Source organism: Macaca fascicularis, chromosome 14 (assembly GCF_037993035.2).
Source record: "Macaca fascicularis isolate 582-1 chromosome 14, T2T-MFA8v1.1".
Lineage (NCBI taxonomy): Eukaryota > Metazoa > Chordata > Mammalia > Primates > Cercopithecidae > Macaca > Macaca fascicularis.
This window is the reverse complement of record NC_088388.1, coordinates 126,332,631-126,356,963: the sequence shown is the minus strand read 5'-3', so window position 1 is coordinate 126,356,963 and position 24,333 is coordinate 126,332,631. Positions and strand designations below refer to the sequence as shown.

General features: G+C 38.5%; 1 long non-coding RNA gene across 6 annotated transcripts in view; it reads left to right on the top strand.

Annotated features, from left to right (window-relative positions):
- The window catches only part of LOC102128208 (uncharacterized), a 311,614-nt gene that overhangs the window by 66,682 nt on the left and 220,599 nt on the right, over positions 1 to 24,333 (top strand). For 4 of the 6 annotated variants that reach the window (XR_006692095.3, XR_006692094.3, XR_006692096.3 and 1 more), the window contains 2 exons: positions 3,513 to 3,704; positions 5,892 to 5,983. This is a non-coding gene — a long non-coding RNA (uncharacterized lncRNA). Of the gene's footprint in view, positions 1 to 3,512; positions 3,705 to 5,891; positions 5,984 to 6,831; positions 7,610 to 19,361; positions 22,237 to 24,333 lie in introns of those variants that run through there. The other 2 variants (XR_012422817.1, XR_012422818.1) reach the window with 2 other exon arrangements.

Genomic DNA, 24,333 nt, shown 5'->3' with positions numbered 1-24,333 from the left:
ACCAGTACCAGTCCATGGCCCGGAATTTGGGGCCTCCTACTCTAGAGAATACTGTATCCAAGGAATATATAACATGTCCATTTAGAAACCAAAGAGTTATCTTTCATGCCACAATAATTTTTTATTTATTTTTATTTTTTTATTTATTTTTTTTTTTGCCTGGGCGAAAATCTCAGAACTTTCTTACTATAGCCACCACTGAACAAATGAGAAAAAAATAAGCCACAAATTCATGAAGTCAGTATGCTTTACCAAAGAGTAATAAATGTACAACTCTGTTTTACAGCCTGAAGAAATAAGAGATTTATACCAAAATAGTCCAGAAAACATTTCTCTGTTCTAGGACCAGGTTCTCCTGAGATGCCAGGCAGCAGTGTAGATTGAAGGGTTGGAGGGCTATTCTGGTACACCTGAGGAAAGCATAAAACACACAGATTAGAATTGGGTAAACACCTAACTGCCTCTGTAAAAGTGGATTCTTTTTATCTCTTTATTATTTGAAGATAAGATTTTCTTTTTTAAGTCTTAGAATTCATGGGCTTTCGGTAAAATTCATAAATGCTTATTCTTTCATGTCACCCCTCATGGATTATAGCTAAATCCCACTGGAAAATTCTCATCATATTTCAAGAGAGCCCTTGGACTTTTGTTAGGAGGGACTTAACTCTCATCTTTGCAAAAAGACAGTGTTCCCATGGTGATGAGGATGACGTCATCAGGACTGGTTTCTGCCATGAATACAGCCCCATTGATCACCACGGGAATAGATAGGATAAGAGATAACAGGATTTTCTGTACAAACACAGGTAACTCAAAGATTAGCCAGGCTAACAAGCTATGAATTTTCACTAAATGTAAGCCTGATAGATTGCTTAAGATTATTATCCTCTTCACTGTCAATGGCACTCTAAAATAGCAGGAATTCTCCTGTCCTATTAGGCTCCTCCAAGGATCGGTAGCCTATATGGGTAGGTGGCAACTTAAATACATTACTGAGGTGCTAATATTAGGCTTTTGTGATCATGAGAAGTTTTTGCTCTATTAAGCCAAGTTACATAAAGCAGGAGCTGGAAAGTCAACTGGAGTGTTTCTTTTTTAGAGAACTGGAAAACTGAAATAAGTTTTACAGCACACTATAGCCGATCACCTAACTTTATTCTAAATGGAAAAGCTATACCCTTTGCAAAATTCTATTGCATTGAATTATTCTTCTATAACCATTAGTAAAGGGAAAGCATCAATTAATGTGTGACAGGCATCTTCTTCCCATGATCATAACCAATTTTACTAATATAAGTCTGTGTATAACTTGGCCTAAAATTAGTGGGTTCTTATGTCCTAATACATGCCCTTCAATATCTTAGTTTTCAATACTATAAAAAGAATATTCATGTGCCAGTATATCCATCTGTCTAACTACCTGTCTATTTATTAAGTTTTAGTTGAGTACTGATTATATTCTAGGTCCCATGATATAGATAGGAAAAAAACTGAATTATGATATTGCTCTTGCCCTACAGAACTGCAGACTCTGATGAAGGAGATAAACACATACATAATTGCAATGCTATATAATGTCTTGAATATGGGTTTATACTGAGATACACATAAATGCAGGAGTAATTAACTTTTCTGTGAGAGTTAAGGAATATATTACAGAAGAGATGGTATTTGACAGGGGCCTGGGACTAGACTGGTACAACTCTTTGTAGTATAGTTAATATCCCTGGCTCACAAGGGGTGACTGAAAAACAGGAAGTACAAACATCAACTGGGGAAAGCTGCAAGAAGGTTGAATCTCTCATTCACATGTAGATCCCTGACTCCCTCAATATCTGAGCCATATATGAAGTTAAGGGTGGGGTTCATGCTAAGCATATTTCTGGACCCTGTCCAAAACACACAGTTGGCCCAAGGTGGGCTCAGTGTTTTTAATCTTATTTGGACTGTGAACTCCTTTAATAATCTAATGAAGTTTCTAAATCCACTCCTCTGAAAAATGCAGAACACATTAGAAATACAAATTTGCAAAGAATTTTACAGCATTCCATGAACAGTTTAAAGAGTATCTATAGAGTCTATGTTAAGAACTTTTAGTTATTAATTTAATAGACAGATACTAGAGTTATAGTGCTTGTATACAGCTAGACTATTCAACTATCTCAAAAGATTATGGGGAAAAGATAGATAATCTATAAGCTAGAATATCTTTGTCTCTGCTGTTTTATAGGGCCAAATACATTATTTTCTAGCTCTGTAATCTTGGATAACTTCCCTAAGTCCCAATTTACTCATTTTTATAATGAGGATATTAATCTCATTCTTCAGAATTTGTTGTCAGGATTGGAGATAACGTACACGGAGTACCTAGAAAAGTGTCTGGCATATAATTTATTTGATTTGTATCATTATCATTAGTATCAGTATAACTGTTTGTATTGTATAATGACAATAAAATTACATTCCAGAAATTCAGGGAGCAAATTATGGCGATCAGATGCAATATCTATTTTAATCCTTTGGAGATATGTTAAACTTATTGTTTATTTAGAATTCCCTCTGCCCTCAAGATGATGAATAAAATATTGCAATTAGGTTCTAAACCCTCTGGGTAGAAAGTATAGCTCCTATATATTCTGTACTATGTTCAATAAATGTTTAATAACATGATACTACTACTTGGGATTTCTATAGTTGTTTTATTTGATAGCCTCCAAGTACTTTATAGATATTAGTTCATTAATTCTTCCAATTCCACAGAGACTTAGAAGGTAGGAAATGTGAAAGGCATCTTCTCTGTCTGTTGGTTTAAATGCATGCCCTCCCCTCTCCCCACAAACCTTGTTGTGCCATTCTCTCCAGTGGCACCAGTGTTTAACCCCTTCCTGTTAGCGTGAAGGCCCTTCACCAAGTCTACCAGACTAGCTCATCTCGTGCAACTGTCCCAACCTTTTTTCTTCTCCTTTGTTAAAGTTTGCAGTTTCTGTTCATTTATCTTTCATAGACCTGATCTCTAAAATGGGCTGATTCCTTAATAGAGCCAGACTATAGGCATTTCAAATAATAGATAAATAAATAAATATTAATTACAATAGCTGCTGTCTATTGAAGGTCAGACACTAAAATATATCAAAAGTATCATGTATTTTGTGCATCTCAAAAATTATAAACCCATTGTATTCTCTCATTATTTCCATTTTATAGTGAGAAAAATGGGTATTTAAGAAATTAAATATACTTGTGTAAGGTTGCACAGCCAATAAGAGGCCAATCTGGAAATGGAACCCAGGTATGTTTACCCCTAAAATATAAGAAGATTTATCAGGAATTATGCAAATTCTCTATCTATTTCTCAGAGTACTCTGGGAACCTTCCAGAACCATCAGAGCTACCTGTCTGTGTCTGGGAAAATTAGAAGACTTGCTTTGATATTGGAACTTGTAGTAAGGTGAGCTATCACTGAAGCTCCTATGATTCTAATTTCCATTTGTCCTTCCTTCTTCCCCTCCCAGTCTACCACTCCCTCAGAGGACTCCAGGAGGATGTGGAATTGATGCATCATCCCAGAAGCACTCTAAAGACTACCCAGCAGGACTTTCCAACAGCCAGAGTGGACATCCTATAAAGCCTCGCTTCCCATCTGGGTCACAAAAAGATGGAAGAGACTCAGTGCTGTCTGAAAAACTGTGCAGCTCCTGAAATCCGTATGTTCAGTGAATCTTTATGTGTACAACATTCCTTTTTAGTCCTCACTGACAAGCATCCTCTCATGCCAGTGTCTCCACTCTTAACTACTCTACCTTCCTCCCTCCTGGAATCTTGGAGGATTTCTGAGACTCTACCATCATTGCAACACCTTTCTCCTCCATTATAACATCAATCATGCCATACTTTCCATCCCAACTGCTAGCGATAGACACTTGCATATAATAAAAAATATTAATTGAATTAATTAAGAGAAAAACAAAATGAGACATATCAAGGACTTGCTGTGAGGGACACTATAATGTCTCTCTCTCTTCATATATATGTATATATGTAATGTTGCTGTATTTTTTAATTTAAATGTTAATTTTTTTAATGCTGCTATTTTGATATCCACTCTAGAAACAAACCAAAAGAAATGAGTTTCAGAGACTTAAGATTCCTGAAGCCATATCATGATTAAATGGCAGAAAGGGAACTCAAATCCAAGTTGACCCAGGCTATAAGCCTTGTCCTCAGCTACCTCGTTAGCTTTGCTGTGAGAGTCAGCGGTGCTGCAGAGCTGGCTATATTTATATTTTCACTACAGTTTTTTATCAATGAGTTGACCTTAGACTTTACCTAGTTAAGGGACCCTAGCTTTTCTGTGAACAGGTGCTGTGTTTAAGTCTTCAGAGCTTGTTTGTCAATAAAGAAGGAATGAATGGGTGGACCCATTGGTGGTAGGGTTGTGGGGAAATCATCAGGAAGTGAGAGGAGACAGTGACATTCATGAGAAGGAGTTACCAGAAAGACATGTTTTGGGGTCTAGTCACTCTTAGTAATTCACCTCCTACCAGAAAGCACAGGGACTGCAAATTCTGTTCATTACCCTCATATTCTCATTTATCAGATGGGGCATTTATGCCAGAAAGACGGAATTCATTTCCCAGGGTAAGCAGCTACCTTAACAATTTATACTCAAGTTCATCCTCAAGGAATTGGGGGCTGATTAAGCATACAACTCTTCGTGGAAGACCCCAGGCTACTTAGATGCTTGGGAGATATGTGCCGCTGCTGTGAATAAAGTTTTGCAAATAGTAATGCTGATACTATCTTTATTTCAGCAGCTAGGAGGAAAAAAAGCAAACAAAAAGGAACAAAAACAAAACAAAAAATTGTAGAGTCTTAAGAGTTACTTTATAAAATACTAACCATGTTTAGAGAATTCAGCTTCCTGCTCCTTTAGGAATATTCTAAATTAACATTTTATTAACCATAAATTACATTTTCTCTTGAACTTGTTCAAATTCAGCTGTAACCATTGTTCCCACTAGCAAGGTGCCTGCTGTGTACCAGTCATAAAGATTGCATGAGAGAAGTGAGCTAGTGCTCAGAACTTTCTAGTTGTGCCAGACATATGCTGGGTTGCATTTTAATTCTCACGAGCACAGAGGAAACATGATTGTTACCAACTGACAAATGAAGACAGAATATGTCATTGACTGGATAATGGGTAGATCTGTGGTTTGACCTGACATTTGTCTGACTCCAAAGTCCAGGCCCTATTCTTTAGTTTATACTCTATGCTCTTCAAAGCCCATACTCTACTTCTCTGAATTCTGCAGTGTGAAAAGACCCATGTCCAATAAGGACCTGTGCAGACTGTGATTCCAATCAGATGGAAGCCAGAGTGAAAGTCATAGAGCCCTGCCTCCAAAACACCACTGAACTCCTCGTTCCCTGTGCATGGCCTAAATGCACCTCGGTAGGAGGATTGAAGAAGCCCAGTCACCAGGACAAGCTGTCTTCAGGGATTCCTGAAGCCAGGCCCATGAATTCTGTGTCCCTGAGGAAACATTGATTATGTCCCCTTTCTTGGCTTCAAATATGGGTCAAGACAAAGACCAGAAATGGTGCTCAGTTTTTTATCAAGTTGGGGGTAAAGAGCTCTATATGTGAGTAACAACACTAAACTGCAATTCTATAGTCACCCTTTTTCAGATATACTGTCTTCAGTCCCCTAGGACAGAACCCTCTTGGTTACTTTAGTATCAGTGTGACTTATTCTAGAGATGCTCATCTGTAAGTCTCTTTTAACTTAAAAATGTGATATAATTGTTTCTTCCTGTCCCTTTAATTCTAAAGACACTGCCAAGCAATAGGCAATAAGCAGGACATCAATACCTCTACTGCTCTTTCCCTAGGTCCAGGATCCTGCATCCTCTCTCCCATCTGGAATCATCAGCCCAGTGATTTTTCCGAGCATCACATTGTTTACCAACTATGAATCCTTCAGGTATGCCTGGTATCCTCAACCCACAAAACCTTGATGTGGATGTAGAAAAAGTAATGCAAAATAAGTCTGATTCACTTCATCGATATAATTGGGGAGCTAAAGTAAAAAGTATTTTTGCCTTACTAATTTTCTCCTATTGCTTTTACTCTCAAAGACGTTTTACATCTTTTGTGTTATGTAATGTGCACAATATCCTTAATTATTAGGGAGAAAAGAGATTAGTATCCCTTCTCATAGTAAAACAAAGTCAAAACACAAACAAAATTAAGACCCAAATGAATGTCATGACCAAACTAGACTTTTCTGGAGCTCATCTGTAGCCCATCTCTTCAATTCAAACACAGGACATTTTATAGAGTCAGGATGCTTTTTCCCCTTAGTGTTTATCCTAAAAGATAACACTCCCTTAGGTAGTTATTTAGGAATAGATTTATTTTTGGGGGTTAGTTTTTCTTCTCCTGGAACAGTCATAGTAAATATGCATATTACCTATGTACAGAAATAGTAGCCTCCTACTTCTCTCGGCAGGTTCAGAAGATAGTTCTTTTTAGAGTCTGTGAAAGACTGTTGATACTGTCAGTGGTGTTAACCAAAGCTACACCTCAGATGAGACTGAGCAGCAATGTGTCTGTGCTTTCATGTGGCTAAAGCACTAACACAATTATAGTGTCCTAGCTGACTGACAGTTTTGGTTGCTGGTTTCTTAACAAGAAGAGATGGTATTAAACCTGGCAATTGTCTATTTTTACAAGCTTAAGGGAAATCACTCAGGTGAATAAAAACTCAAAGACCTAAGTTGAAGAGCCTCATTAGAAGATGTTTGAATATCATATTGCTTTATTCCAAAGGTTAAACACATTTAACCCAGGAGGGAGAAATTCTGCAGGAGGCAAGTGGAGCATATCTTGCTTCTCAGCTAGCTCTGAGGCTGAGAGCCCAATGCCACCCACCCAGCAAGCAAGCAGACACAGTCTTGGGACCTAGAGAAACACTTTAAAGGCTAGTTTTGTTTGTTTTATTTTTATTTTTTATTAACTGAGACAATTTGGAATTTAGGTCAATTGACAGAGAGTGCATAGGGTCACACTCTTTCAAGGCAGCTTATATCTGGTTGTATTTGCATGAACAAATGGGTGGGCCTTGAGCAAAGTGTAGCTGAGGATAATCAGTTTCTTCATTCCAAATCTTGGCTGCAGCCTCCCCAGCACCCTACGCCCAGTTCTGTATGTTTCAACAAACAGGAGATATGAAGGAGCTGACAGGGTTTAAGGAAGACATTTAAAGATGAATAATGAGGCCAGGCGATGTGGCTCATGCCTCTAATCCCAGCACTTTGGGAAACTGAGGCAGGTGGATCACCTGAGGTCAGAAGTTTGAGACTAGCCCAGCCAACATAGTGAAACCCTGTCTCTACTAAAAAATAAAAAAAATAGCCGGCGTGGTGGCAAGCGCCTGTAGTCCCAGCTACTCGGGAGACTAAGGCAGGAGAATTGCTTGCACTTGGGAGGCGGAGGTTGCAGTGAGCTGAGATTGCGCCATTGCACTCCAGCCTGGGCAACAGGAGTGAAACTTTGTCTCAAAATAAATTAGTTAATAAATTAATTAAAAATAAATAAAGATGAATAATGAGTCAATAATATAATTGTTTTAAAATAATGGCTGAAATAGTATTGTGTTTAACTACATTAAAAAACTTATTTTCTTCTGGAATATGAGGCATATGGTAATACAGCTTCTACTGAGTGAGAGGAAATTGGTTTTAAACTACACTGAGGTAGAGGAAGTTGCAAAGAAATGTGTCTTAGTCTGTTTTGTGCTGCTATAATGGGATACCTGAGACTGGGTAGCTTATAAAAATGGAAACTTATCAGCTCACAGTTTTGGAGGTTGGGAAGTCCAGTGACACAGTGCCAGCATCTGGCGAGAGCCTTCTTGCTATGTCATCACATAGTGGAAGGCAAGAGGGCAGGAGAGGGAAAGTGGGGTCTGACTGAACCTACCCTTTATATCTACACCAATCCCACCCATGAAGGTAGAGGCCTCCTGGCTTAATCACTGCTAAAATGTGCTTCCTCTTTATACTGTTACAATGGCAATTAAATTTCAGCATGAGTTTTGGAGGGGACAAACATTCAAACCATAGCAATGTGTAAAGCCAAGAAAAAACAAAAAACAAAAAATCAGCTACTTGCATTGAAAGGTTGAATGCCTTGCCTTGAAGTGGAAGTACAGTTCTACGGGACTGTCCAATGCTCTTTTCGTAATGCAGTGATGCAGGAATTCAACAGACAATGCTATGGGTTGGTTTCACTATTGACTACTAGCAATTTAGCATGATTCAAAGAGTGATTGCTTTCTAAGTACAGAAGAACAAGAGGTTGAAATAAAGGTCTTTCCTTCAAGGTCTAGCATAAATACCACCTCCTCTAAAAGTCTTCCCCTACCTCCTGAGAAGGAATTAATTTATTTCTCTTCATTACTCCCACTAGATAATTAATTTCTCCCTCCTCATTAATTCCACCTTTTCTATGGTGTTTATCAGAGTCTTCTTTACAATATAATTAGCTAGTTCTCTAATAAATACCATATTTCCTCCTGACAGTTGCCATGTCCTGTTCATTGCTGTGCACTTCACAGTGCCCAGTAGGATGCCTGGCACTAGCAGAAGCTCAAAATGTAAAGTGGATTTAAATAAACAAAACTCTCTGGGTCTCTCAGGGAAATTTAAAGCAACAGATGAAGAAATATTATCCCTGGGGACTTGACTTTCATATTTGGTAAACAAATGACCTACATTTAAGTCAAAATATAAAAACCTCAAGCAGAACACAATTAGACAGCTTCAGATTAGAAGGATTCAGAAGACAGGAGTCAAAACAGATGAGATCTGAAGAAGATTTCCGAAGTGTCTGCCATCTGCACAGTATTAAAATTGTTTTACATACAATTTCATTTAATGCTGAAAAAATAAAATAAAAATTTAAGTTGCAAAATAAATGTTATTGTTTCCACTTTGAGGACTGGAAAACTGAGGTTTAAATAGACTATGTAATTTGTCTGAGACCACACGGCACTATTAAATGATTAACTTAGACTCATAATTAGAGTCCAGGTTACCTTGGCAGCACTTTGGTGACTTTACTCTGCAGATTTGCCTTATATAATAAATGTAACATGAAGGAGATGTAAAAGGGTACGGATTATAGGAAAGGTGAGAATGGCTCTGATATGCTGAGTACTCATAAAAAATAACTTGTGCCATGTGTGGTGGTGCACACCTGTAATGCTAGCTCCTCAGGGGGCTGAAGCAGAGGACTGCTTGAGCCCGGGAGTTTGCTCTAGTGAGTTATGACTGCACCTATAAAAATCGCCATTGCGCTCCAGCCTGGGTGATAGGTCAGGCCCCATTTATTAAAAAAAAAAGATAACTCCTGATCTCAAGCTCTTGCCTTCCACCCAATAAACCAATCAAATGTTGATATTTCCTGGGGTTTCTTTGTTAAGTTGGTTGTGGTTGCTATCTGTCCTGCTGTGGTGAGTTGAAAACATGATTCAGAATCATCTTTATCAGGTCTAATAAATGACCCTTTAGCCTACCTGAATCTCTAGGTCTGAGAGCCAGCCCCTCTTGGTATGATCTGGCCCACACAAGACAAAATTAAGTTTCCTCTCTCACTCCGGGCTTCCTGGACCCACTGAGGTCTTCAAACTATAGTTCAAACTAAATGTTTTCCCATTTCAGTCTCAATGGAAGTGGAAAATTTCTCTGGAGAAGAGTCACTATGTACAGACATGAGATTCCATGGCTCGTCTGAGCCCAGCTGCTGGAATAAACCTGAGCTAGAAACTTTAATGCAATGTGAACTTTAATGTGACGATTAGCACAGGGATCTTTTCCCTGAGGCAATTAACTTCTGCTCTTCTGTCTAACCATGATTTCAGCACTGGCAGCAGGCAGGAAATGAATGTCACCGTCACAGTCACAGTCAGTCAGCTTAGACTTGTACCCATAGGGGTCATTCAATTCAAGATTTCTTTGCATTGTTCATGCTTGGAGACCCAATATTCCCTTCAGGTGCTATGATTACATTAGAAGAGAAATAATCACCAGTGGCCCCCAAACCAAGTCAGACTTCTCAACATCTGGAGAATGCTACCATGGTGCATCCCTATGCTGGCATTTTCTCAGAACCCTTAATAAATAAATGGAACTCCATATATCCCTCCATTTATGTCCCTAAATGGTAGCTGCTTGGGGATGCATAGATGTGTTATTGGCCACCAGGGACTCTCTTCAGTGGTGGAATGTCCTGTATCCAAAATAGGCAAGAGATAAACAGTAGAAAACAACCAATTGGGGAAATTTATAGAAAAAAACACTCAAAACCCATCTCTAAATCAATTTGAAAATGTATTCAACTCAAAAAAAGAAAAGAAGAAGAAGAAAAAAAGGAAAATAAAAGAAAGTTTGGGATATATCATCCTGGCAGAGAAGGAGGCAGGGTAATATTGTGACATTATCCTTAAATCTAAGAAGATAGAGAGCCAGCCATCCTTCACTGAGAAAGACATGGGAAGAAATGTGACTGATTGTAGTAGAAAAACCTCAGGTTAGTTATAAAAAATCCCTTTCTGTGAGGTGTAGGAGGTCCTCGAACAAATGAGTAAAATATAATTTAAAAACGTTCTCCTAGAGAGCATAAGGAAAGTGTCTTAAAGCAATTCTGCCTAGAAACAGGATCTATAGAATTCTTGTTACTCAAATGTGTCCCATAGATCAGCCGATCAGGCATCACATGGTAGCTGGTTAAAATGCAAAATCTTGGGTACTACTCCAGATACACTAAATCAGAATCTGCATTTTTAAAAGATGCATTTATCCATTAAGCATCAGGTCCAGATAAACAACTGAATTTATCTATGGCTTAGACAGTATTCATGGTATATAGTCATTTTTTGTTTTTAAAGAAAATTAACTTAACAGCCTGCAAAGCTAGAGATTTTCTCTTGTTTCCTATTGCCTTTCTAGTTCTCTTAGCTTGCAGTACTCACAGCTGCCTGGATGCATATTCAGGAGCACCAGTGACCTTGAATTGGACGGCAAGCCTGGGGTCATCCCTGAATGCCTCAGAATCTCTGTGTCATGATTTTAATTTTTGAAGAAGCTTTTTTTTGTCAACTAAGTCATGTATATGCACATACAAACACACGAGCATAAACACACACAAACAGAGTATGTTTTGAAAAGAAAAGAAAATCATAGTATTGATTTGTGTAATGAAATAATGTTTTCCCAATATTGTTGGTTAAATTCTCTAGTCTGGCTTCATCTCTTTTATTTCAAATGATTTAACTGTTGATTAGGTATTGAAAAATCTTGGTGGGCATAACACCCCTTGAAAATCTTATTTCCAAAATTGTATGCATTAATATTTTACAACATATTGACAGTGCCTCTGCTTTTTTGTTCCTGGGCCACGTGTCAACTGTATCTATCAAAGGAGAACTTCCATGTTTCCTCTTTGCATGGTTGAAATGTGACTTGTGAGGGCAGGTCTGATTGGTGGGTGCTCCTCGGACTACTTTTGGCTCTCCCTTGTTTCCCAAACTTTATCTTTCTGCACTGCTCCTTGTATGTGTTGGGAGAAGCTCACTGCTCCCATGGGGCAGGAGAAGAAAGGCACAAGCACTGTATCTACTCTGGTAATATATTCGTGGCACTACTCAGGAAATAGCAATAATCAGAGAGTCATAGAATTTTAGAAATTGTAAAGGGATTTGTAGATGACCTGGTTAAACTCCTTCGTTCTACCGATTGGGAGACTAATCAGAGAGGGAGTCTGTATAACCCAAACTTATGTAGCTATTTAGTAACAGAGCTGGGACTAGTGTTCCCAGCTAGTTTTCCTAATTTCTGGTCCAATTGCCTTTTTCATGCACACATGCAACAACAAAAAATATATATCTTCTAAATTAAGTCACACCTTCACAAGATCACATATACCACGAAAGGTCCAGGACCGTGTCTATATTGTTCATTACCATGTTCCCCCTGCAGAGGCATAAGAAAGCTCCAAAGGCATATTTATTAAACAAAAGGACACATAGGCAGCTTTTCTTGAATTTTCTGTTCATAGCTTAACATAGTCAAACAAATTAATATTCAGTCTAGCTATGTCTTGATCTAATAACCTATAATATTTCCATCCACATATAACCGTCTCCAGTAATCCTTCAGAACACAAGTGGTGAGTTAGGTTTCCAGAAGTAGCGATGGGCTTATATTTCTTCTGGTCTCAAAGCAACTGCACACTGTAAGATAGCATTAAAGGGACTGGTTGTGTTGGGGAAGAAAATGTATCCTAGATGAAATGGGGTGGATTACACATGAGCAGGCAATCAAGGAGAGAGGTGATGGGCATGGTTGTTCTAACTTCATAACTAACACTGAACCAAGTTATTTCTAAAGACACCTTTCTACTTGTTCCTCAAAACACACTAATGAGAAAAGGAAAAAAAGTGTGAATTCATATATGTGTGGGTGTGTATATATATGTTTATGTATAAAAGTGTATGTGTGTGTATATATATGTATATATGTATATATGTATGTGTGTATATATGTATATACACACAGAACACAAAACCACACCCTCTCTCTATATATATGCATATATATATGTGTGTGTGTGTGTATGTGTATATATATATATAGTGGGAGAGAGAGAGAGTGAGAACATAAATATGGCTTGATCTCTATTATTTTCTCAAGGATGTGTGGGCCAGGGTAGTCATTCTTTGTTTCTGATTTTGTTTTTTCTCTTAAGACTTCTCAACCTTGATAACATTCACTATCACCATCCTCAGTGTCTCAGTGGTATGCACGAATTGATGGGTAAATAGTGGGAGGGAGGAAAAATATTAGAATCCCCCATTTCACCTATGTGGAAAATGATGAATAGTATAGCTTCATATATTGATCCAAATGTGTTATATCTTTCTAGTCATCCTACCTAGTTTATTTCTATAATAGATTTTGTTCTTTGTCAAGGTCAAAACAAAAGGAAATATTGGACGAACCCATTTTGTCCCACTACCACTGACACAGTTGTGAAATTGTACTGTATTGTGAGATATGGATAATTTAACGTGATAATTCATGTAGAAGTTTATTTCTGAAATATAGGAAAACAACTAGTTTGGGGAACAATTGATTATCTTTGCATTTGTAATTAACTAAGGAAAAACACAGAAAAAAATAACTTTGTTTTAGTCATTGGATTCACATATTGCTAGAGAGGACTTTTCACCCTGATTTACATGCATTTCTGCTCTTCACCTGAAAATATAAACGCCAGAGGCTGTATACCCAATCATCAACATGCTGAAGATTTAGTATCTTAAAATATTGAAGCATAGAATGACTATCATATATTTTCAATACTTAAATGAAAGCAGTCCAGAAACTTTTCTCACATTTTTAATAAACAGCTAAAATGTGTTAATGTTCACTATTTGCCAGGCACTCTGCCATTTAATTTCATAATAACTGTTTTATATTGTTATTATTATCATACATTCCAAATGAGAAAATCAGGGTTTAGAGAAAATTTAGAGAGTTAGGTCATGCAACTAGTATCCATAGACTTGGGATAAAAATCCTACTTTAACTGTTGAACCATAGCTCATAATGAATGTGTGCTTTTCAGAAAAAATAAAACTAAATGAGTTCAAGGAGAAGCATCAACTTTAAAACCCACACCAACTAATTTTCCAGTCTGATACCTCTCATAGATCGAAGCCAGGGTCATTTTGTCCAACTTGCTCATTTTACAGGTGAAGAAGTTAAGTGGTGTTACTAAGTGTATGCAGCTAGTTAGTAAAACTGGAACTGGAATCCACGTTTCGGAATCCTCCCACATTAGCAATCTCTCTGCTATACCACTCTGTTTCTCAACAAAGCAGCAACAAATTTGAATTCAATGTAGAATTATAGTTATGAATAAAAATTTTGAGTCAGCTGTTCAGCCTTCCCAAATTTTCCAACTTAAACTGATAGCCAAACAGTCAGAACTTATGCTTAAAATTAAGCCATCTTGCCTGGAATCACGGTTTTCTTGGATCATCATTGAAACCGTGTCCTCTGCAACATCACTGCCACCAGGACATCCATCTCCACACTGAACATCGATGAAACTGACTCGGCTTTCCACAGTTCAATGCTCCTTTCCAAGGCACCTTATGGAACTTGAACTCATAGTTTTCCATTGGCAAACTTTTTAATATCCTCAATCTTTCCTTAAATGTTCTCTTCCTCTGTTGTCCTGAATGAAAGTTTTACCTAAGAATGCTACTACCCGTCAAGTTACACAAACCTCTGGACCTGATGATTAGAGTGGGTGCTTGTCTTGCTCCTCATTTCCACTTCCAAACAATTATTTCACAGTTTTCCATCCATTGTTCTATCTCCTCTGGAGTTTGTGCCATCAGGCTATGCCACTCCCCACCCCACATCATGTTTGCCATCACCAACTGCCCATCATTTCTTCCTTTCATGGAAGTTCTTATGTCTTGGCATACTGTCTTCACCCCACCTTTATTCTTGTCATCGTTGTTGGTGACTTTAGCATCCACATGCATTATTCCTCCTTCTTTGTCTTTCAGTTCCTTTGCTCACTCACTTCCACAGTTTTATTCCTCCTCTCCCCCTCAGCCAGCCACTTGCCTTGGTCATATTCCTAATTTTACCATTATATCAGTTAGGAACTAGAACCCAAGTGATCTGGAATTATCCTCTTAATTCATTGATTTTTTGAAATTCTATTTTCTGTTAGCCCATACTAGATTCTAATTTTCTTCAAAACAGGGACCTTATCAATTTAGTTCATCATTTTATCTTCAGAATCTAGAGTAGTACCTGGTATAAAGTGGGCACTCAATAAGTATCTGTTAAGTAAAAAGGCATGGTAACACACTGGATCCTATACTTAGGGACACTAATAAATCTTCCCAACCCCTGAAGAACTCACAATTTGCTAGAGACTTACAACTTAGCTATAGAAGTGAGAGGGGAAAAAAGGCCTTATAAAATAAACTATTAAATCATAAGAACAGTAGCAGTAATAGGTGTTTATTCATTTACTGTTTCATTTATTTATTTGTCCATTTAGCCAACACATTTTTACAGGGCACTTTCTATGTACTCAGCTCTCTTGAGTAAAGAGTTTCAAAGATGAATGAGACATTATTTCTGCCTTCAATTACATTACATTATTGGGAGAAGAAGACATGGGAGAGTCTCCCTTAAAACAGGGAGAAATAACTACAGCTCACCGTGTATGTAAGCATGACCTGCTCTCTCAATCAACTCCCTCCCCATATACACAGCCTCCAACAAGAGAGAACTTATATGTATAGACATACAAGTTATTGTGTTCTTTCTTCTCAGAGTATCTTTTTAGGTGATAGAGGTAGAGGGGTCATGTCAGAAACACCAAAACGACAATGGAGGGGACCCCCTGTCTCTTAAAATAAAGAAATAATAGAAAAAGAAACATCAAACAATTTTTACATTTGCATTTGTATATATAAACAAGAAAAGATGAAATCTAAGGAAAAAGACGGACATATTTGCTTTAAGAGCATGTATTTTCATCTCCCGGTGTGTTTTCTGAGCCTTCTGTCATAAGACTGCCAACTATTTCAAAATTAAAAAAGGAAAACAAACATATGCATTGTATGTCTTTTGCAGCTTTCTATAAACTTACTTGAGGACTGAGCTTACAACAGGAAAATGATGCTGACTGAAAATAGAAGTGGAAAGTAAAGAGGAAGATTGGGTGTTGTAAGTTAGGGTAAATTTTGCTGCAAATCAAATGGGTACAAATCAGCAGGTGTTAAAGGACAGTCCCTAGTCCAGACAATGGATAGGTGCAGTGATTCTCCGTAAGGCTGGCAGCTCACAAAGCCAGGCTCTTTGCCTCTCTCAGCTCTGCCTTTCCCAGCCATGGCTTTGTCTGCTGACTCCTGTTACTGTGGCTGCATCAGGCCCAGCCATGACATTTGAACCCCAAAGCATCCATACTAAAGGGAAAGAGTGGCCTTTTTCTTTTCTGAAGTAAAAAAAAAAAAAAAAAAAATTGTCTAAAAATTTTCAAAAGACATTCTCTCAAATCCTTGTGATTGGAATTATGTCACATTTCCATTCTTGAAGTCAAACTCATGGCTAAAGAAATGGACTAATACCTTGGTTTCTTGGATAAGTCAGGCCCAATCTGGCAGCCATGGCCAAGGTCATTCTGCTGTGAACATGGTTGCATGGACCCTGGAAATCATGATTCTTTTAAGAGAGGAGAAGGGAGTGAATGCCAGGTAGTCGGGGCCAGCTACATAATGTGCAGAGCCAGTGCAAACTGAAAATGCAGTCTCCACTTCCCATGGCAAAGGGCAACCCCCAAGGGAATGTCACTTTGCCCTGGGTTCAGGGTAAATGAGAGACACTTCTCTCCCACCCCTGCTCCCCAACAAGTCATCAAATGCACCATGGCACTGCCAACACAGGGCAAAGATGGGCACCACCTTGCTTTACCCAAAAAGACTACAGGGTGTAGGTACAAACCCAATCCTGCCAAACCTGCTCCAACGCCCCGCTAGGGGCAGAAGAAAGGCTGACAGAGGGCTTCCCCTACACCCAGCTTGGACAGCAGAGGATGGCAAAGGCCGTCAAGCTAGGGCAAGGAATGAGATCCAAGGCCAGCAGTTACTGGAACCAAATAAAAGGTAACAGAAAACAGAGAAGCCAGCCACCCAGCCCAGGATGCCAAGAGGCAGATGGAGGTGGGAGCTCTCAGCTGAAGCTCTCAGCCCAAGCATGCCCTCCGTGAAACCCTGAGTTCGCAGAGCGTTAAACCTGAGTGTGAGGCCTTTCTGAGCAGCGCCCTGTATGACTGTGCTGGCCGCATACGCATGAAGCTGACCTCAGAGGTGGCAAGCAACAGTGTTAGAGAACAGGGGTTTGGGAAAACAAAGAAGGAAGGCTTTGAGAATAGCCTGAAAACAGAGGAACCCAGGAAGCTGGTGCATAATATTTAGAGCTATCGTCACTACTGACACAAGATTGAGAGGGAAGAAGAGCTTTCTAAAAGTTATAGGGAGGTAACAGCCAATCCCATTTGTGCAAGGTGGCAGAGCAGCCACAGTGTTCTGGAAATGCACTGCAGACTTCTCTGGCTCTGCATTTCCTCCCTGTTGTGACCTGATCCCATTCAAGGTTTTAAAAAGAATGCTCTTGAGCCAAAATGAGGGAGAAAAAAGGAACAACTGCCAACTCACAAGGAGAGAGATGATTCCTTATTAAAGGGGAATTATTAATACATTCTCCGTATCCTGTCAAATCTTAAAAAAGTGGTCAGTGCTATTTAGCATCAGTCACACCATCATATAGTAATTCCTCCGGTGCAGGCTTGGCCCAGCACCTCTGCATGAGAGAGATTAATCACATCCCACGGAGAGGGGTGATTTTCAAAGCTTTAGTTTTAACCTGGTGGGCATGAAAATGCTCTAAAATGTCTCCCCTGAGATCTTAATGATGTGCCTTTACACACTTTCTACATTAAAAAATGCTTGAGAGATAAAAGTGCAAGCCCTTCCTGTTTAATATTTATAGGCCACATCATTAAAAGGGGAAGATCAGCTCTTCTCAAGGGGAGTTGCCCATAGAGAGATTCATGTCCTGGGAGGTCTCCGTCCCAGCCTGGCTTGCAGAAGAAGATTCCAATCCCATTCTCAAACCTTCTGTGTAAGACTTGACATCTGACTGAAGAGGGCTGAGAAGTAAAGTATTTTGCTTAAAATATACTAAGTAAAAAGAGAGACTTAGCAAAATTGAATGCTAGAAGGAAATATATCAGTATTTTAACTGTGTGTAGTGGAGCCATAGGGGATTATTTTTTCTTTGTTTTGTCTATTGTTCCCAAGTTTCTATAATAAGAATAAATTATTTTTAATAGGAGAGCTATATGCATACATATGCATATATACGTATAACACATGTATGCACATACATACGTGTACTCAGATATTTACACAGAGATATATTTATATATTGCATACCTATGAAAACCACATACACAAAGAAATTTTGTGAAATAAACCAAAGCATTTTTATTTATTTGCAAAAAGGTTAGCTTAAGATAGTCAAGATCTATAAAACATCATGGAATCTAGGACTGGATGTGTTCCCCGCCCCCACCCCCAGCATTTATCAAAGTTCTTTACATATTAAACAACATCATTAACAGAAAGAAGGAAAGATAAGATGAGGTAGGGAAAGAGGGAGGAAGGGACAGGAGAAGGAAGGCAGGCTACTATCTCATAATGTTTGGCAGTGGATTCGAAAACACTTTGAACCAGAATATACAAAGTTTAGAAAATGTCATAACTCTCAAGCAGTTGTCGGTTTTTCAAAATGTCTACCATTCCTCAGTCTTCACCACTGTGGCAGTGACTGTGGCATGAACAGTGTAAGTAAGCTTTAAGAAGTTAGAAATGAGGCAGCTGACCAGACGTGCACACAAGAACTGACATTTGAACATAAACAGAAAGCAAGACAAAGCAAAATACACAAACAAGAGATTCCACTGTTCTATCCTCAGAATACATATTTACCTAGACTCTACTCTTACTCAATACAGACATTTCTGTCAGGTTGTTTAGCCAAGTAACTGCTTCCTTGTGGGGAGCGGGGCCTTAGGAAGTGGCACATCAGAGCAACCATACAGTTCCACACAAAGGAAGAGTCAAGATCGGGACTTCAGGGGCCCCAGGGAGAATCTCTAGCCTTGCAGTTCTTATCTGGAAACATTTATCTCCTTCAGGTCTCCTATCCCACCATTAGATAAGGCTCCTGCTAGGGGAAGTAACAGTGTAACTTCCAGTCACAGGACTGATGAAGCGTTTCCTTCTCTCAGATTTTCTCAGGAGGCAGAGCAAGAGCTCTGGAAACCTGGGGGAGAAGCTGGGGTGAAGGAGGGGGAGGGAGGGAAGGAAACAGGGAGGGAAGGAAGCAAGGGCCTTGGGATTTCAGAGACTGCCTGGCTTTAGTAAAATAAAAAGATGGCTGGAGTTCTCTGACAACTTCGGGAAAACCATCAATAGCGTGTCAAGGGCCCTTCCCTTTACAGAGATTTTCAGAAAGTCACGTCAAGCAGTTTATTCTGTGTGTGTATGTCTAAGAAGGAGGTTTGGGGGGCAGAAGGAAGATGCTCTTAAAACAAATGGATACCCGCCATCTGGGATTTTAAAATCCCAAGCAGTGGCAGAGGGAGATGTTGGGCATTGCCCCCAGAAGAATGATCCCCTCTCCGACCTTCCCCTGTAGGGCTTCACACTGGGAAAGCCACCTGCCAGCCGCCTCTTCTGCCTCTTCAACCTTGTGGATAAGATGGGGAGATGGTTCTGAAGAAGGAATGGCAAGATCTTCCTGAAAGCATTCAGGAAATTGGATTTTCACACTTGCTAAACTGGGGGAAAGGAAGAAGGAGAACAAATTACTTCCAGCTGCTTTACTTCCTCAGCTCACACCAACTGTTAGAACTAAGGTTGTGCATGGTGGATCATTTACAGAAGGCACAAGTAATCAGTTCACATTCCAGAATGGCTGATTTGATCGCCCTGACATCTGAATAAATGCTTATGCCGTTCTCAGTTGAAAAGTTTCCCTGAGATCGTTGAGGAATCTGCCCAACCCGTTGGGCTCACTTGTCCATCCCAGCCCAGTATTTATGAAGATCTTTTCTTAAAAAAAAAAAGAACACAGAGACAAGATCCCATTATGTTGCCCAGGCTGGTCTCAAATTCCTAGGATCAAGGGATTCTTCTGCCTCAGCCTCCCAAATTACTGGCATTACAGGGATGAGCCACTGCCCCGGGCTCTAGCCCAGTATTTCTGGAACCAAGGAGAATGCAAAGTGAAGTGTTTATTTTACCTGTTCTCAATATTCTTTGATTATCATCTAATGATCCTTTGTTTTCTGTCCTCCAAATAGTGCAGAGCAAAGTGTTGACCGATTTCTGGAGATTGTCATTCTGTGGAAAAAGTACAACCTGGAACCTTCCTGCCTTAACTTTCTCCTCCATGCTGTCCGGGTCTCAGTGCTGCAGCCATTTGATCATAGATCTTAACTGACGAAATGAGTCTGAGCAAATGCTTAGAACAAACAGCTGGATCTTGGAATAACTGGTTTGAAGCTACAAATACACATCAAGGGTGCCCTTTGTTATTTGCTAATGAAGCCGAGGCTTGAACTTCCTGGAGAATCAGTTCAATGTGAACACAAGGATTAAATAGCCCTGACTCTAGTCAAAAAGAAGAAAAAGAATATGAAAGCAATATCATATCTGTAACACATTCACAGTTGTTCTTAATCTGGACTGAGCATTTTTATAGCCTGAAGATCTTTTGAAATATAACCATGTCCTTAGCCAATTTTATTTACTCTATCTGGGTTGGTGCCAGAGACTTTAAAGAGCAACCAGGTTGAGAACCTCTGCCAGTGACTAGATAAGTAATGATGCAACTTCAGTGGAAAATACAGAATGAGGATTGTATGCATTTTATGAGGTATAAACTCCTACAGTTGAGCTGTTAAAATGTTCTTTTTCCAAGTCAGTTCTGAATTATCCATGCAAATGAAAGGGCCAGTGAACCAGAAAATATGTGAGCTGATAAAACAAACCGACAATAAAATTTAAATTTGACTTTCTTGGTCAAATTCAGGATTCAGAAAATGAAGGAACGCTTAGTATAAACAAGACACTGCACTAGGAGCTGTGAGGGATACACATGAATAACATATAGTTGCTATTTTAAAGAAAGTCAAGTTCACTCATTCACGCATGTGCTAAGAACTGAGTTCTGTTCTAGGCATCAGATTAGAAGCAGTAGAGACAACAGACACATTTCCTGCCCTCTTGAAGTTTGTATTCTATCGGAATAATAATTAAAAATGTTATACTGGGCCATACTTATGGTCACCCATTCTTAGAAAAGTGGTACTAAGGGACACCGAGGTGTAATGTTCGCATAACTTCTTTATGTCTCGGACTTAGGAATAGTGGCATAGACATGGATCAGTAGGTGCAGCAAACCACCCTGGCACACGTTTACCTATGTAACAAGTCTGCACATCCTGCACTTGCACCCCAGAACTAAAAAGAAAAATTTAAACATTAAAAAAAAAAAAGAAATAGTGTCACAAAGAGGTGAAAGGACTAAGAATACTAACAGTGGGGCCAGGTCTAGAGTCCAGAGTACAGCCCAGACTTAAATCTTATCCTCTATTAAATGCTGCCTACTTCTGTTCCCTGTTTTTCCAAACGAATTTTGGTACACCGTGTAGGTAGCTGTAATAAGTTGCCCTTCCTAATTCCAACTCTAAGAAATTGACATGGTTACCATGTAAACAGCCTTGCCTTTTGTCCATAAAGAATCACACATCTTCCCAGTATGTATCATATATAATGGGAGAAAATAAAATAGTATTTCTCAATCTTGGCTGCAAGTCGAGGTCGCCTGGGGAGCGGTAAAAAAGGAAACATACATACATACCAACATATATGCATACATACAGACAGACAGGCTTGGGCCACACCCCAAAAGATTCTGATTTAATTGTGGTTTAAGCATCAACATTTTTAAAAGCTCTCAAAGTGATCCTAATATACAGCCAAGATTGAGGACAAGTATAGTAAAGATAGTGTCTAAAAATGTCTTGGTTTGATTATTAAGAACTTGAATGACCTTGGACAAATTATTTAATAGCTCTATGTCTCAGTTTTCTTATCTTTAAAATGTGGATTAAAAAGCACTTACAGAGATAATGAAGAATGAGACAATGTATATGAAAGTAATAAAAACTGCTTGATATATATACTTTAAAAAGTGTTATATACAGCTTTATCATTTTCAGCGAAATTAGTTTTATAATTATGTGCCCGTCAAGAAAGGCAATGCCTCTAGGCCCAATATTTTTTACTCTTTCAGTCAGTTTTCTTTTTCATTCATTGGTCTTTCATAGGAAAGCTCATCTTTTATTCTTTTATGTTTTTCTCCTGATTAGATCATGAGCATGGCAAGAGGAGACAGCATTATCCATAAAAAAAATGGCACACAGAGGGCCCTTCCTCCAGTCCCAGTTCTGCCATGTTCATGAACTGTGCAAATCTGCATGGGCCATTTTACCTATCTGGACCTCACTTGTAAAATAAATAGCTTGGAATAGATGACTTTTGAGTTTATTTCTGACAATAAACTCTTGTCATTCCAGGTACTTGTATGTTACATTTTCTGAGAAACTAACTTGTCAATTAACCAATACTTCAGAAGAACTAATATTTCAAGACCCTCTCCTCAAAGGTGAGAGAAATGCAATGAAGAATTTGAGACGGTCCCTCTCCCCAGGATGTTTCTGATTTATGTGGAGAAGTAGATGTATGCGTGAAAAGTGAATTGTCTGAGTCTGATTCTTCTTCAGTGGCTGAAGCTACTACTGTCCATCCCTCCCACTGATTACAACCAAAAGCTCTAGAGAAAATGTAACATACAAGTACCTGGACCCTCGTATGTGTAAAAAATAATAATAATACAGTTGGATTTTGGAGTGAAGTCAAAACTCAACAACAACAAAGGAGTGAGTTTTTTTCATTATGTTTTGTTTTCTCACAATTTTACTCCAAGGGTGTGGACTCCAATTATGAAGAAAATGGTGTCAATGTAGTTCAGCAAAACATCAATAGAAACCCTATCTTTCTGGTCAGCGAAAACATGGCATAAAAAAGAAAGAAAAGTCCTAGAGACTGAAGAGTACAGGAGAATCATAGAGCAGAGAAAGATGGAGAAAAATAATACCTTGATACTGTGCACTAGTCCACATAAGTTGTAGCCGACATAGCAAAAATGTGGAGACCTGAACTGAGATTTGAACCGCTGACCACAGGTGCTGAAACAGATCTTACAGCTGAACCTAAATGAATTGGCCGCCTGCTGAAATAAACAACTAGAATGAAAACAGTAGGGAGTAGCAAACTACAGCATGCAGGGTCATTTGACCCACTATCCTTTTTTTGTATATACAATTTTTATGGAACACAATCATGTCCATTCATTTACACATTGTTAATGCATGCCTTTACAGCAGTGAAGGTGAGAAGTTACACAGAGACTGCATGGGCCACGAACCTAGAATATTTACTAACTGGCCCTGTGCAAATACATCCGCCAACCTTTGCTCTAGCAGATTATAACAGGACTCAGAGTCTGTATCGCACAAAATTCATAATGTCAAAAACAAAATAAAATAGTTCTTGGTGTACAAAGAAACAGGAAAATGTGACCAATTCTCAACAGAAAGTAAAATCAACAGATGCCCTAAGTGCTAGAAGTCTTAGAGACTTTAATGCAACTTTTCGACTATGCTTTATGAAGTGAAAGGAAACTTAAAAAAAAAAATCAATGAAAAGAGATGAGTTTTTAACCCAGAAATAGAAACTACAGATGGAAGAAAATGGAAATGTAAATTTTACAAATAGAAAATTATAGGATCTGAAATTTTAAAAATTACATTAGTTCAGGAAAAGAATGGAAATTACAAAGGAACTTTTGAACTTCAAGTTGATGAACTTAATGATACATCAATAGAAATTATCCAATCAAAATACTGTAGATAAAGGAGATTGAAATGAAGTTAACATAGACTCAGAGACCTATGGCAATAGGTCTCATAAACAATAGCAAAAGGTCTGGTGTCAATCTTATTGGAGTCCCAAAAGAAGAAGGAAAAGAGATTAGTGTATTTAAAAAAGTAAAAAAAAATAAAGGCTAAACATTTCCCAAATTTGGTGAAAGACACAAATTCATGAATTCAAGAAGCTATGCCAAACCCTAAATATGATACATGAAGAATGAGAAAAAGAAAAGAAATAAACAACAAAAAAAACCCAGACACATTATAATCACATTGCTAGAAATCAAAGATTAACAAAAATTCATAAAAACCCAGAGGTAAATAACAAATAGCAGATAAAGGAGCAATGATTCAAATTGCCGCAGATCTCTCTCACTAGAAGTCCTGAAGGCCAGAGGCAGTTCTGAAGGAAAAGAACTGTCAGGTTCAAATACTAGATCCAGTAAAGAAACTCTTCATGAATGAAGGTAACATAATGGCATTTTCAGATAAAATACAAATTAGAATAATATATAGTCAGCAAACTTCTTTTAAAAAAATGCAAAAAGAAGTTCTTAATGCAAAAGGAAAATGATAGGAAAAAAAACTAAGGCTTCAGGAATAAATGAA